The sequence below is a fragment of the Melospiza georgiana genome, chromosome 2 (assembly GCF_028018845.1).
Source record: "Melospiza georgiana isolate bMelGeo1 chromosome 2, bMelGeo1.pri, whole genome shotgun sequence".
NCBI lineage: Eukaryota > Metazoa > Chordata > Aves > Passeriformes > Passerellidae > Melospiza > Melospiza georgiana.
Genome location: NC_080431.1, coordinates 28292539 through 28308188, shown reverse-complemented (window position 1 = coordinate 28308188; position 15650 = coordinate 28292539).

Here is a 15650-nt window from a genome sequence, read left to right as displayed (position 1 = left end):
ACTGACTGTTCACATAGTTTGTACTTAAGTTAAAACAGATTGTCAAGGTCAGAGTTTTTTTAAATACTCCTGTATTGTGCCTAAGTCCTATCTACAAAGCTAAGTTGCATTGTTGCTTTTAATCTGCCTCTTTTCATATACAATCACCACACTTGGGTACATGTCTAGGTTGGATGGGGCCCTGGGCAACTTGATACAGTGGGTGGTGTCTCTGCCCATGGCAGGGGGATTGGAACTAGATGACTTTAAGGTCCTTTCCAACTCAAACCTTTCCATGATTCTCTGATAATAATTCTTAACTTGTTGGAATAATACACAAAGCATCTGATTTTTGTCCCTCTGATCTGGTATTTGATATCTCCTTGGCAGCTGCTTCTGCTCAGGGGGAAAAAAAAAAGTTTGGATTTCTCATTGAGTCAGGCTTTTAAGACCTTCTAAGATATAGATCCAACTTCAACTCAAGTGCTCTTCTAACCTGGGTTTGAGAACCATGTCAAACTCTCCCCATCTTTTCTGCCATAAATGAAATTATGACTACCTCAGCCTTGCACTCCTTCATAACAGCAAAACAGGCGTTAACAATATGAACTGATTTAGTGGTGGGCTTGTGGTTGGACACTTGTACCAACAATATATTACAGTTTTTTAAAACATCACTTATTGAGGGATGGATTTTCGGGAGTCTCAGACATAATATGTTGATTTAAATATTGCTAAATTAGGGTCAAAACTGCTTTGAGAGTTTTTTTCAGTATCATATTTGCTCACTTCATAAATATAACATAATACAAAAAGTCTTTAGAAGGAAAAAATGCGAATGACATAAAAAGGAGTAATTCAATATCATGTTAACTCATTCTATATGATACCAGTTAATACCGCATCATGACAAAGACATGGTGTAAAGTATTCCCATATGATTTTATAACCATTAATACAAGAATTCCATATTTTATAATATCAACAAACCAGATGAACCTCATCCACTCGAAGTATGGAACAGTGAAAAGAACAAATGTCTTGTGAGGAGTGGAAATAAGAACAATGTGTCTGAGTTTAAACAGTGGAAACAAGTCGTGGACGTTGTGCATGAAGTAATTATTTCTGCAGTGGGGTTCTGCTGCTCCTGCATTTAGTTTATAAGCATGTCAGGCACACAATCCAGGCATTTCAGGAAAAAAAATGTGATTTATTTGACATGTAGAGAAAGACAGATTTGAACACAAAGAATCCTTTTAAAAAAACCTTTTGAAAATGGAAGTTTTATTAGGAGACTAAAAGAGAGAAATATATTTCATTTAAAATATACAGTGTTTCTAGTCTGAAAGTATTCTGCCTGCAAGCCTCTGATGGCTTTCTCAAAACAGTGTGATATCTAAAATATAATCAAGAGAATACCAAACCTTTTGAGGACAAATAATTGTGCCAATATCCCAAATATTCTCCATATGTCAGTGATATTTTTTCCCCCACATGAATATCTATCTAAAATTGGCATTCGAACAGAAAGACAAAAAACATGTTGGGATGGAAATGAAAATAAATAAGCCCATACTACATGAGAACAAAAGTAGAGGAAAAACCAAATGCACACATCCTTGTACCCAAGGTAGAAATCAAGACCCTGATAAAAGCACCAGCAATATTAGAAGCAGAGGGGTAGGAGTTTACCTTATGTTCCAGAGCCTGGTCTTTTTTAAAACCTCAGTCAAGGTTGTACTAAACTTCAAATAAAACCTAGATAAGGAATGTATATTTGGATGCTGAATGTAAACCACCAAAAAAGGGGAAAAAAAGAAAAAATGTTTGTAGTTAGCTTAAAATTGAAGCTAATGACACTTGTTGGTAACATCTAAAATTTCGGGATCTCTCTGCATTGTTCTGCCATTTTCTTTAACATTTTGTTAAAGAAAAGACACATATTACATCTTGCCCTGAGCTTTGGATCAAATGTCTCAAGTTTTATCAATACAAATGGACTCAGATACCTAAGGCAGGACATTGGTTAACTGCTAGTAGTTTCCAACTTCTGTACTACATCCTGTGAGTTGCATAAGGAGGTATGCTGTAAAGTACCACACTTCGATTTTAGAGTTCCACAGCTCTCCCCAGCCCTGTTTCTACCCTTTTGTGTCAGCTTGTGACAGGATCAAGATCCAGGTAGTAAGTGTTCTTCTTCCTAAATGTCCTGTAAGCTGTCAGTCTAAATGAGAAATTGCCCGACAAAATCCAACACAAATCTATTGGAAATAGCCTTGCAAAAGGCATCTACTTTCTGAGGTTAATTTATTTAGAAAGCAAGCCCTGAGAAGGCTTTTGCCTCATACTTAGAACCCCTACTGAAAAAATTGAATATTTAATACTCTGTCTATCATATGCTCATTTTATATCACACAGCATTTGAATGAAAGAGGGGAACAATTTACAGAGCAGTCGCCAGAGGATGATGTGCTGCAGCCTGATATAACATCTTTTACTGCTCTCCTCTCACTAAAATTGCAGGCTGTTAATCCTGAACAGAACATATTCAACAAGAAACGTTGAGAATGTGTCTTCTCTGATGTCTGTCCAGGTATTTATCTTAACCTACACTGGTGATGAGGGCACTTAGGGCTGGGAGGACAGTTACAGATTTCTGGATGGCCACTCTACACATACATAACAATCAGACTCTTTGATTGTGTGAGGATTAAGTGGATCTCCTTGAAGCTCTGAGCTACAAGTCATTGAAGGTTACTAAATATTTAAGAATCACTTCTGGAACAGTAAGTCCCTGAGTCAGAAATGTCTGGATGTTTAGAAAAAATACAAAGAAAATATCCCTGATTTATTCTTGCACTTTGCCCTAAGTTCACTTTTGGTCAGCATCAGATGCAAAATATAATATCAGCTGAATGATTTGTTCGGTCTTCCTTGTAGTATGATATACCACAGGCAAAATTTACAATTTATAATTTACAGTTCTCCCACAAATTAATTCATAGGAGCAAGATAACCAATTTTGGTCATACTGATGCCCTCCCAGTGGAGCTTTATTGTAAAGCTGTCAGAAAAGTTGGGTTGTGTTTGTCTCAGCTCTTGTGGCCATTCGTCAGTAATTAGAGATGTACCCAGGCTTGGCAGGGGGCTGCTCTTGGTCAGCTTGCAAAGCACAGTCACTCCTGCGCTGGCTGAAATACACAGCTGGTGGCAGCACCTCCACCGAGCGTGCCTCAGCAGGACAGCTCCAGTTTCCTGCTGGAAAACATGACGAGTTGAGTACCATGGAAGGAAGGATGGCAGGGCTGGAATGCCTGAGCCCTGCAGGGCATAAGTTTCAGACATGTTTGCCCCATGCAATTGCCAGGTGTGGCTGAAACTGCACATAACTCCACCAAGACTGGTAGGTAGGACGCCCTTGTGAACGTTGGAGGTGTTGGCATCAAGCAGTGTTTACTCTGAATTCCACCTGAGTGCCTAACAGCACAGGTGGGTATTTTGACACCCTAAATTTGGGTGCTAGTGTTCCAGGTGATAATACATCTCTGCAAAACTGGGACCTGCAAGTCAAGGTTTCATTAACACTTCCTACCCTGAGTTCATCAGTCAAAATTAAGAGGTTTTAAAGGCAGCAGTCCAGGATAGATAGGCAGCCTCACAGTGAAGGATTGCATGGACAGGACCTTTCTAGAGCACACAGAATTAGTGGTGATACAGTGTTGAATTCACTTTGGTCTGATGCATACAGCCTTAATGAAGACGTTTGCTATAGAGAATCTGGATATCTCTACACTCTGTTCTCTTCCCAGAACTACATCAATTGCATTTGGTGACTTGCATGGCAGTGACATGCTTTTAGAAAACCATTGATACAATAAAGAAGGAAAATAATCCCATTCTGAAACTCATCTCTCAAATAGGCACACAGAAGAACAGAACATTCACACACGTATTTCAGGGATATTTAGAGAGAAACCTGATTTAATTTTCAGTTTTAATCTAGGTCAAATTAAAAGTGGATTAACATTTGCAGAAAAATTACCCTTCAGATCACTGTCTGGAGTTTATGAGGGCATTGACCTGGACTGACAGGTTCCAGAGTTTTGGGGTTTTTTTGGTTTTTTGGGGTTTTTTTTGGTTTTTGTTTGGTTTTTGTTTTTTGGGTTTTTGGGGGGTTTTTTTGGGTTTGTTTTTTTTTGTTTTGTTTTGTTTGGTTTTTTGGTTTGGTTTGGGTTCTTTTAATATAATTATTTACCAGCTGTAACATTCTTCCAGAAAAAGAAAGAATTCCATTTTCACCATTTTCAATATTTCAAATTCAGTTATACCTCTCTCTCTGACTATCAAGTTATATTCCCCAAGAGAATTTTAATTTCCCTATTATTTTTTCTGAAATTTTGTTACAACAATGTGAAAGTGAGAAAAACTAATGGGATTACCAAAAGAACCTCTACCTGAAAGTCAGTAGATTGTTAGGTTTGCTTCCTCACTCAGCTGTAAGGGAACAAAGATGAACAAAGATCTCTTGGTCAGAGTCCTAGACCACTCTAGACATTTTCTACTAATACTAAATTTTTTAAAAAATAAAAATAAAAACCCCAAACCAACCAATCAAACAAACAAAACCTAAACAAAGAAATGTCCAAAATAGGAATTGGGGCTACTACACAAGGGGAAGTTTTAAAGCATCCATGAAAACTGTTCAGAATTCAGATGGGTGCACTACTTTCACTGTTTGACAGAAGCTCATTTATTAGGGTTTCTTTTGTATTATCGTTTCAGCTTAAAGCATGTACATTCTCCCCAAGTCCTTTCTTTTAGAAGACCAGTTCTTTATTCCTTCAACATTCATTTGCTATATCCTATATTGCAGTTAATTAAACTTCTTGGGAACTTCCTTTGGGGCACACTGGTAAGGCCCATATCCATACTGCAAATTTTTTCTTGGTTTTCCTCTTTTTTTTCAACCTTACTACAGATCTTCTGAAAACCTTCAGGAATTATGGGGGAGTGTGGTGGGGGAGTGCGGCCACTGAAGGGGTTCAGAAACTGCTGGAAACCCCTCTAACCACATAACAATTCAGGGACTTGACTGCTGATGCCCCGGCAACATTCCTCAAAATTGTTCAAACAATTAATGTGGTTTCTTTAACCAGAAATATGTTGCCATTGAGAAAACATCTTTCAAATACTGGCAGCAACAATCCAAGATATATCACCTTGCACATTAAGAAGCTTTAAATGTGAAGGAGTATAACCTAAAAACATTTTAGTGTAACTTGAGAGCCTCCGTGCATAGCACAGGTCCTTTTCAAGATGTCACCTTTCTTTGAATGCGAAAGTATGACAGTGGGGTTCCCCACTTTGCACCCACAAATACATGTGTTTTCTTCTCTCTACTAACCTTGATACATTTTGGTACATTCCTTATCCAAATAGCAGTAAATTTTTGCAGCTGTTTAGAGTTTCACCCAGTTCTGACTTTACTTTCAATTCCCACAGCAATGGAGGATTGATTTCCTCAGAAGCATTACATTTCTCTTTCTCAAAATCCTTCATTCCCCTTACTTCTCTTCCTAGCCCCGAACCCTGGTAACCATCCCTAACTGTCCTTACCTGAGTAGAAACAAATTTCCCTCTTCCCACTGACACTACAACTGAGCTTTATGCTATCCTTGGTTGCATACATCTGGTTTTTTGATTAAGCTTTCCAAGAGTAAAGAAAATTCTCACCAATTCAGGTCAAACTAGTTGTTGACTACACATCTCGAGTTACTGACCTGACCTGATGCTAACCTTCAGAAAAAAACCCAAAACAGTACTTTTGTTCTCACTCTCAGAAACCTCAATAAGGTATAGATTGTTTATTTAAAGGGAGAATTAAATGTATGTGTTAACTTTATCTAACTTGTATTAATCTTTTACAGTCTTCTGGTATATTATGAAGAAAGTAGCAGTAAAAAAATTTCACACTAGAAAGAAATAGTAATTCTATGTATCTTCTACACAAATAAACAAATGTTAGGAACTGCTTGTTAAAGTGACCCGTGGCCCTTTAGCTGTGATGCTTACTAAAGAAAAAAAAGTATTGTAATCCATTCAGGATATGGTGCCAAGGTTTTTGTAGAACTTTAACTTTTGTTGTTTCTTTTATAGCATATATTTAATTGCTTAGAACAAACATATAGTCCAAATCAGCTTTAGTGCTATACATATTTAAAAAGTAATAGAAGAGTACATTACTGTATATAGCTTGACTATTAAAAAGGAGACTTCTCCTTATAAAAAGAGAAAAGGATTTTTCCAACTAATTCTGAAGGAACAAAACTATACATATTGTAATATTCATATTTTTCCCATAGACAACATTAGATCCATCGGCCAAACCAATTTATTTTTTAAAGGGAAAGACACAAATATGCTCCTCAGTTTTTTGTATGCTGCATTTAAGCTTTTTTTTATTACTAATAATGTGTAAACTTTGAATAATATATATAAACTCTATACTTATGAACATTGTGATCATGGGCAAAACAGTACTTATGACTAATCAGTGTCTTTCCAGTATTTCACCATTCCACTGGGGAATGAGAGATTTCTTTCCAAGACAACCATTACAAAAGCATTCTGTTTTTTCAACTTGAAATAAAATATACTGTTTTGTTTTCATAAGACAGTTAACACACTCCTAAAAAGAAAATAAAGCACTTGACATAACAAGCTTCAATCTTTCCTCTTTGGAAATAAAATCTTCCATTTTGTAGGGATTAGAATAACAAGTAGACAGTTGGCTGATGGTACAAACACACAATTTTCCATCATTCATATCAGAGTTTTCATTTAGTGTGAGCTTTAATGTCATTTAAATAATAAAGTGCCACTGAAAGTAAGGTCAGAGGGTCCATGAGGTGAATTGCTCTAACCTTCTCCATATTGCAAAACATTAAACAAAACCATAGCATCCTCTATTGATTCCTGAAAATTAAAACCTTACAGCCCTGAGAAAACAAAGCTTTTATCTTACTCTGCATTTAATTCCACTGACTACTTTTATGGTATTTGTTGATACATTCCATGGTCTGAAAGACAGCAAAAATATCTTACCAGTGTGTAGTAATACAGAAAATTCTCTTTCCAATTATTGATTTAGTATTTGAATCATAGAATTTCCCTTTAAACAACTTGTGTGCACTTTTGAAGCAGACATGACCCAACATTTCAGAAAACACAAAGGCAAGCTGCCATTGGTTGTCCCCCATGAGAACACTCTTTCTATAATATACAGATACCTTGCTAGGGTCAAAAAAGTTCCATATTTCTAGTTGCCCAAGCTATTGGGTTATCAGCTAGTCTGGACAGAGACATGCCTCTAAATCGCTGGGCTGGAACACATTCAAGTTTCATGGATCCACTGAGAAGGACCACAAAAGAGGGAGGCTTATCCATCCAGATAAGGATAGTTAGGAAATGTGGTTTGAATCTACAAACCCCAGGGAGGACTTCCCACTTCATATATAACTGCTTTGATCAGCAGTAAGTCTTTCGTTTTAGAGGTGACTCATTACACATCCAATTTCTCAAGCAAGTTTGCAAATGTCTACCTTCAGGATAGGGTTTTAGTCTGACAATCAGACTGAACAGAAGTATAAAAGATGACCTGGAAGAGGCCTTGAATGCTCAACAAAGGGATTTAACCTTTTGTATATGAGGCTTAACTCTTCTTGGAACCTACCTTTGAAGGCAAATGGAGTACAGGGATGAATTGCAAAGTGTAACTGAAACATGAATGAAACTTCATATTCAAAAAGCCTTACTCCGCTGTCCAACAAACAGTCCTTACATGGGCATCCCTGAACATCTTGCAAATAATAACTGTAATTTGTTGATAGTTTTTTCTTAAAGAGCTTATGAAAAGAATAAATAATGTTGTACTGGAGTACTGTTCTTATATTGCCAGATCAAAAGTATACCTGAGTTCTTAGGTCAGGTTGGAAATCATGTACCAACTCATAGTTGGCCAATGTGAAATCAGTGCATTTGTACATTTTTCATCCTCTGAGCTACTTTCACTACTTCTCTTTCTCCATCCTTACATCCAGTTGAGGGAACAGGGTATCTACATGAGACATCTATTTGATGTACGCATATATCCACATGAGACATCTACATGAGCATGTGTGACAATATTTCTAAACTAGATAGCTGAGAACTGCCCTCACAAGAGTAAGGATTGTCCTTTGACAGACAGTCAAAAGGAAAAGTAGGTTTGATAAAAATGCATTAAACATACTCCCCTCAAGCATTCATGTTTTAGGTTCATTTGTGCTACTAATAGCAAAATATGAAGTTCTTGCAAGTTGTTGAGAGGCACTGCTGCATGTATCAGTGATGAGACTTGCCTAAGAAAAATTCATAGAATCACAGAATAAGAGTCATAGGCTATCCTCAGTTGGAAGGGACCCACAAAGACTATCTCAGTCTAACTCCTGGCCCTGCACAGCACCATCTCACCATGTGCCTGAGATCATTGTCCAAACACTTCTTGAGCACTGTCAGGCTTGGTGCTGTGATCACTTCCTCAGGGAGCCTGTCCCAGAGCCCAGCCACCTTCTGGGAGGAAAATTTTTTATAATATGCAACATGAGCCTCTCCTGACACAGCTTCATGTCATTCCTTCAGGTTCTGTCCCTGACAACAAGAGAGAAGACATCAGTGCCTGCCCCTGCACCTCCCCTTGTGAGGAAATTGTATGGACTGCTATGAGATCTCCCCTCAATCTCCTGCTACTTGCTTAAGTAAAATTACTCACTTTTTTTTGCAGCTCCAGGCACTAAGTTTGAGAGCTTTGCAAGCTGTTCCTGCACAATTTGTGAGCAGGAACAATGGTAATATGTGTGTTGAACAAATTGTTTGCTGTAACTTATTTATCCAGCCCTTATTTTAAGCCTAGCTACAGTATATTGTCAGCACTCTGGTAATTAATAGCTTCCCAAAATAAAAGGCTTTTGTTGGAGTTTCATCTGCTCTTGTTGTGTAAGAACACCTGGTAAGCTTCTAGACAAATACCCTAAATATTAAAAAAGAGGATATGAAATTCAGGTCATATATGAATAAAAAAGCCGTAGAATCCACTTAAGTAAAACACATCTTAAAATATTAAATAATATGTTACACAAAGCCAAATGAACATTCAGATAAACCTTACAGGAGTCTCTCCTTTCTATAACTGGAACTAATACAAACAGCTTTGACATGAAAGTTAGAATGCTTTCTGTCCCTCATTTTTGGAACTACAATTGCAGGTCTGAACTCGTTGGAGTTTTTTTTCTGAATTAGTTCTCATAATCAAAACATCTGCAATTAAATGTTTTCATCTTGCTGATGCAGGAAGTTACACTCTGGGCTGCGTTCCTGAATTTCAGTCTGTTCATTTTCTTATTTTAAAACAAAACATTTTGACTTCCCGTGCCACCTGCAGAGTTTTTAGTGCATATTTAACTGTTTTAAAATCTCTTTCCCACATACAGAACAAGCTCTATCCATTCTCCTGCAGGTTAACTGCTCAGTGAGAACTGGTTCCTCTGCTTTACCTTTTCTGCAGGTAAGAGGAATACTCAGAAAGGGGAAAATTTGGTTAAAAATTCTTACCTTTCTCCCCACTAAAATAAACACTAGCTAAAGCTCCTTAATACAAAGGTGAATTTGTATGTTTATCAACATGTATGGCCTGCTTATAAAAATAGATTTTAGCACCCATTATAATGGCCAAGAATTTAAAAGAACAATCATATTTTAAAATACACCAAAATAGACCAAATGTTTTGTGTCTTGTTTTATTTCATTTGCTATTATTTTTTAAAGAATTAAAAATTTCCATCTCTACTGAGTACTGAAGGCTGGTTCTGAAGACAATATTACCATTTGAGATATTAATACAAATTAAATAAATATACATATATAACCTCTATATTTTCCTTTATTACATCAAGATTGAAATAAAAGGTCTTTACTTTCATGTTTCTACTCTATGACTTCTCTGACTTTCAAACTGCCAACCCAGTAATGGTGCATCTTAAGAAGCAATATACATATGTTTTTCATACACTTTACAATCTCCACACTTATTTAAAATAAATAGCTTATGAAATAAATGCAGATAACCTTTTTCTTTCCTCAGTATTTATTGTTATTTTGCCAGCTTCAAAGCAGGAATTGCAGGCAATTTAGTAAATATAGTAAAGAACAAATGTCTCAACTCACTGTGTTTTGTATATGTTTTGATTTCTTTTACTGAACTGCTGTTTTGTAGCTGCTCACTGTGTGCTCTCCAAATGAGTAACAGTCCAGCATCTCTTACAGCAACTGAGTACTCTGTCCCTTTGTTTTGTTAAGTAGAAACATCCTCCAAATATCAAAGCCACTTCACAGAAGGCACTAACTTTTTTCTACAGCTGTGTACATAACATTTGGAAAAATACTGAGTGTAATAAACTCCTTGCTGGGACATCCTGAGAGTGAGACTGTGGCTTCATTGCTGCACTGAGAACCTCCATAGTTCGCCTGGGATTTCTTCTCCCTTGATTGTGCAGATCAAGGGCTTATTTGGACGTCATGGCAGTTTCTCCTCTGACCCAAATATCTAGATTTCCTTCCCATAAAATGCACAAAGGACTGGTAATCACCCAAGTCTAGCCCCAGTAGAAAGCTGGGGTGCAGCCAGAAGGTGCATCTGGACCCAGCCCTCCTGTGTTCTGTCATCAAGACGTGACTAAGTCATTTAGTGTGGTCTGCGCCGGATAGACGACCATATGCTTCAGTTCCCTTGAACACATCTCTTTTTTTAATGCCTGGAACATATATCCAGAGGGAATTCAAAGATTTTTGACATTTGTTCAGGATTTCTGGATGTCTGGCAACCTAATCAGAGCAGTAGTGGAGAAAATCTGGACATATCCACTCCACATGCGCGTATCGACTTTACAGTGCATTTGCAATGAGGCCAACCAATCCACTGTGCATGTGCTGCACAGATGGCCTGTGTGTACGCTGTAAATATGATGTAAAAATTACTGAGAAACACATGCACAGTGAGTCTGTAGCTTCCTGGAAGCCTTAGGCTCACTGCACTTACCCTTAATATGTAAATGCATGGCAAACCTGTTTGGGAAATCCTCCTCAGCATGAAAGAGGGATATCCTGGAGTGGATGAAACATGGAAGTGAATAGCAGGGTTACACCTTTACAACAGATCCTGGACCTGATTCTGGACTTTGTGCAGGCAAAGGATATCTAGCACTCTGACAAACATACAATACACCTCCCTGGTTACCACATGGCACCACAATGTCTCTCAGCTTTTGGAAGAGCTCCAAAGGAGCTTCTGGGCCATGTGTTTTGCTGTGCTAAAATAGGTGAAGCAGGCAACGTGCAAGCATGACCAAGCTCAGGCTACCCCATGGGCAATTGAACCAGGAGGGTTCTGCAAGTCACACCAAAACCAGCCTCCCTGTCAGCAAGCTTGCGCTATCCACCCTGAAAGAGAAGATGAATGCTCACAAATGTTAAAAATACTTAGCAACCAGGAATGAGGAAACCACCATCTGGGAGAGATCAGAGGCAAAATCATCGCTCTGCTTTCACACGCAGCAAACAAGCACCCACAGAGAACAACAGCTTGGGGAAAACAGGTAGCAGCAGAAAGAGGCACCCTCAGGGAATGCTCTGAAGCTCTGGGCTGCCATAATCAGAAGTATGTGTGAAAGGAAGCTGAGCAGGAAGGAAGAAGAAGCTAAACCAAAAACTTGAGAGTGCCTCGTTCTGGAAATAAACTGACAACAGCTTCAAAGAGATCAGAAATATTCTACGAAGCAGCAGCAATATGTAATTGTTAAATGGCCAGTTGGGAGCAATGTTATAGCCTCATAGGAGGGCAAGTTGTGTTAATCACAGGCTATTACCTAGGTGGCAATCAGGTCTAAAATAAGCCTGAAAATCAAGCAAGCCCAACTCATTAAATATTATTTAGCACTTCAAATGCATCAGGAAAAAAAGATATGTCTTTTCCAAAGTTGATTTCAGGTTCAATTGTTCCCTGAAAATCCTGAGAAAAAACAGTTTTTATTTCTCTGTTTTCATTACCGGCAGGAATCAGATACTTGTATGGGAAATTCAACTTTCTTGTGGCTTTTTTTTTCTTCTTTGGCTTTTAAAGTTCTAACCAATATTTAACCTACAGAAAAGGGTGAGCAAGTAAATCCTAAAAGCTTAAAAGAAGAAGGAAAAGGAAGATTTAAAAAATAGCAAAAAACATACAAAAAATCCAAACAAACAAACAGTCTCAAAACAAAGAAAAAAGAAAACCCAACCTAAACTAATTTTTCAAAGTCCTTTTATTCACAGGTTTTATAACCTAGTTTAAATTGCACGAATGGCAATGCTGCAAACCATATCATCTCACATTCCCTAGGGAAGATAAAACAAAGAAGGTGGTTTATGTTTAATGAAAATATACAATAATAAAATGCTTAACTAAAGTCTACAATGGAATAAATGTGCAGGTCAAGAAAACATGGCAATTTCTCAGACTTGAGTGCTTTCAGCTGTAGTGTCCTTTGAGATTTTGTCATGTTGTGTAAAGGATATAAAAATCTAGATGTTGACAAACAATCTTCTTTTGCAGGATTTTCCCTCTTTAAGCTTAGAACACCTTGCCCAGCAGAGGTGACAATACAAAATATATATTCCTAACTCCAAGAAAGGGCACTAAGTTGAGAAAACTGTTAATGCAATGGCAGCTTGTAGGACCCTTTGAGAATTAAAATAATTTTCATCTAATCAAATTGAAACAAAACTTATCAAGGGTTTGAATGTTAAAAGATGCCACACTTGATTACAGAAACCAAATATATTGTTCTAAAAACATTTTGTATAAGTGTGTATGCACAGATGTGCATGTATATTCAGAAGTACTTATGCCCCAAATTATTTACTGACTAAATACATTGCTTGAAAAAGAAATTGAGTAGGATTGGATTATTTTGTCACTATTTAAATTTAATGTTGCTTTGTTATTTCTCTTCTGGGTAAAGCCTTGTGCACAGATTGTGACAATTGGATGATTTTATTTTGCCCTAATTCTCTTATCTGGTTCGGTTTTTGTTTGGTTGTCATTTTGGGGGTCTTTTGGCTGTTTTGTTTTGTTTTGTTTTGGGTTTTGGTTTTTTGGGGTTTTTTGGGGGGGGAGGGGGGTGGTTTGGTTTGAGTTTGCTGCTTGGTTTGGGGTTTTTTAAACACAACGGAGAATTTGGGTCTAATTTTGTTGTATTGCTGCCAAAACTGTATCTGACAAAAAAGATGTGTGCCAGGATTGTGATCCTATATTAACAAAATAGAATTGGAACTCATGGAGCAGGTATGTGCCAAGGAAAACTAATAATTATCAGTTTAATTAATCTCTCTTCACATTTTCACAGAGATATAACCATGAAGCAATATTGCTTTATTTTTACGAGCTGTGGATTATATTACAGAATCTCTTGTTTCAAGATCTAGATGAATTAAAGCCTCTCTGCTAGCTACTAAGATATAGGTTTTATTCTTTCATTTCCCACCACCATCCTCTGCCAGAATACCCTCAGATCCACAGAAAATGTCTCAAAACATAGTGAGTGATGGCTAAACACCAAAAGGTTTGCCAGTTGTGTTTAATTATGACTCTAATAGTTCAGTTGCTTTTCCAAACATGATTAGGACAGAGCCAAAGATCTTTTATATTGGTAAGCTTACGGTAACAGGCCCTTTGCAAGATTTCCAGCAGTTACTTAAGAAACAGGCCTAAATCCAAGGCAGTGAAATCTGATGTTTGCGTTTCACAGATTGGATTGGAATCTTATGGTATTGTTCTGTCCATGGTTTAAAAATAAATTAAATTATCATAGCTTTAGAATTTTATATCTCTGCTCCTGATACTGGCCGATATAAGTGAGAATAAAAGTACACAATTTTTTTTTTTATTGCAAACAGGCAAAATAGAGTTTAGGCTAGATATAAAAAAAATCAAATAAAATACATTTCTGTCTTTAATGGACAGATTGCAAGTAAATAAATGTGTTCAGTGAGGAAATAAGTACCAGAACCTAAAGAAAATATGTTGTAATTTATATAGAATTTCAATGCAGTTTTATGCAAATTTATTAACTGCTCTGTAGCCTGTTTCTCCTAAATTTAAATAGGAGTTGTTTGGTTTTTTTGTCTTCAAAGGACACAGATATGCACATCATATTGTAAAATGATCCAATGGTGTGAGATGACAGTCATTAAAATTAAAAATTAAAACATTAAAATTCTTAATAAGTACATATGTTCTATTGACATAGGCAGAGTGGATCTAAAAATCAGTATATGTTTAGAGTACCCCAAGCTACAGTGTAATAAAATGTAGAATTACTGATTATTAAATCTACTGAGGTTTTTTTTTTTTTCATGAGTGAAGGAATCTTCCTTTTAAGTTTTCATAAAAACAAGGAAATTTAGTGAGAAAAAAGTAGACCCACTTCTAAAGAAGAGTTCAATTTCAACTTGAGCTAATACAAACAAGGAAATTTGCAATTGAAGCTGACTTCCAATATCTGTGCCCAACAGGATGCCTCCTGAACCACTTCCTTATTGTGCCCCTATTGTGTCTTGGAGGCCAGCTGGCCTGTGAATTTCCTTATTATTAGTTTATGTCCCACTGTTAATTCCCTTATTCTATTATCATGATTTTAGCTATTGCATTTAATTTCCTCTTTTCATGGTGCAGGAATGACCCCAGAAGGATAAACTACCCCCAGCCATGCAGACACACTGAGACTCAGTTATCCTCTGATGAGTTAATGTGGCATTGGCCTATTGACAGTTAACATGGAAAAGGGAGATTCATTACAGCTCTGCTTCTATTTACTGACCCTTTCAAACCTTTTGAAGAAAAAGATCTGAAATATCTGAAATTTCTCACCCTCAGCAAGACATTTGCAGAAAAAAAAAATCACTTGGTCTTTTATGGCAGTATTTATTATCAGATACAAAAATGTTTATTTAAGTACTTTTTATGAAAATATTCCACTTCTTTTTTTTTTATTCAAACCCTAATCCCACTACCTTTGTTTTTAAACTCTCTACACAATTAAGTCTTTAGTTTATATTCTCTTTAACAATGACTTGTGATTTGGCTGAATTGGCTGGACAACCACACGGACCTCCTTGACTCTCTGGCCTCCTTGACTCATTTCCGTGCACCTTGTAGTGAACTAAATATTAGAGTGCTCATTCAGTCCTCTGTCATTACCATATGCAAGCCTGTCAAGGGATTACCCCAGATGCTGGGTCAGCCTGCTATTAACAAAAGTGAATGGAATAAGCAGTCAGTGCTGGAGTGAAGTCCATGTCTTGCAGGAAAGGGACACACAAGCCAGAGCAAGACACACCTCTCTGTGAAGGGAAGCGTTGTTTCTGTTCAGACAGGCCTGACTCCTGCCTTACCCTGATGGTTCCTTGCTATTGAAATTGAGAGTCAGCTGAAATGCCTGAAAAGTAACACATGTCCAAGAGTGCTTTCAAATTATTGTTATGCCTTCCGAGGCAGACAGTTCTTCTTTCAGCACTCTGTTTGCTCAGTGAGAACCACATTCACG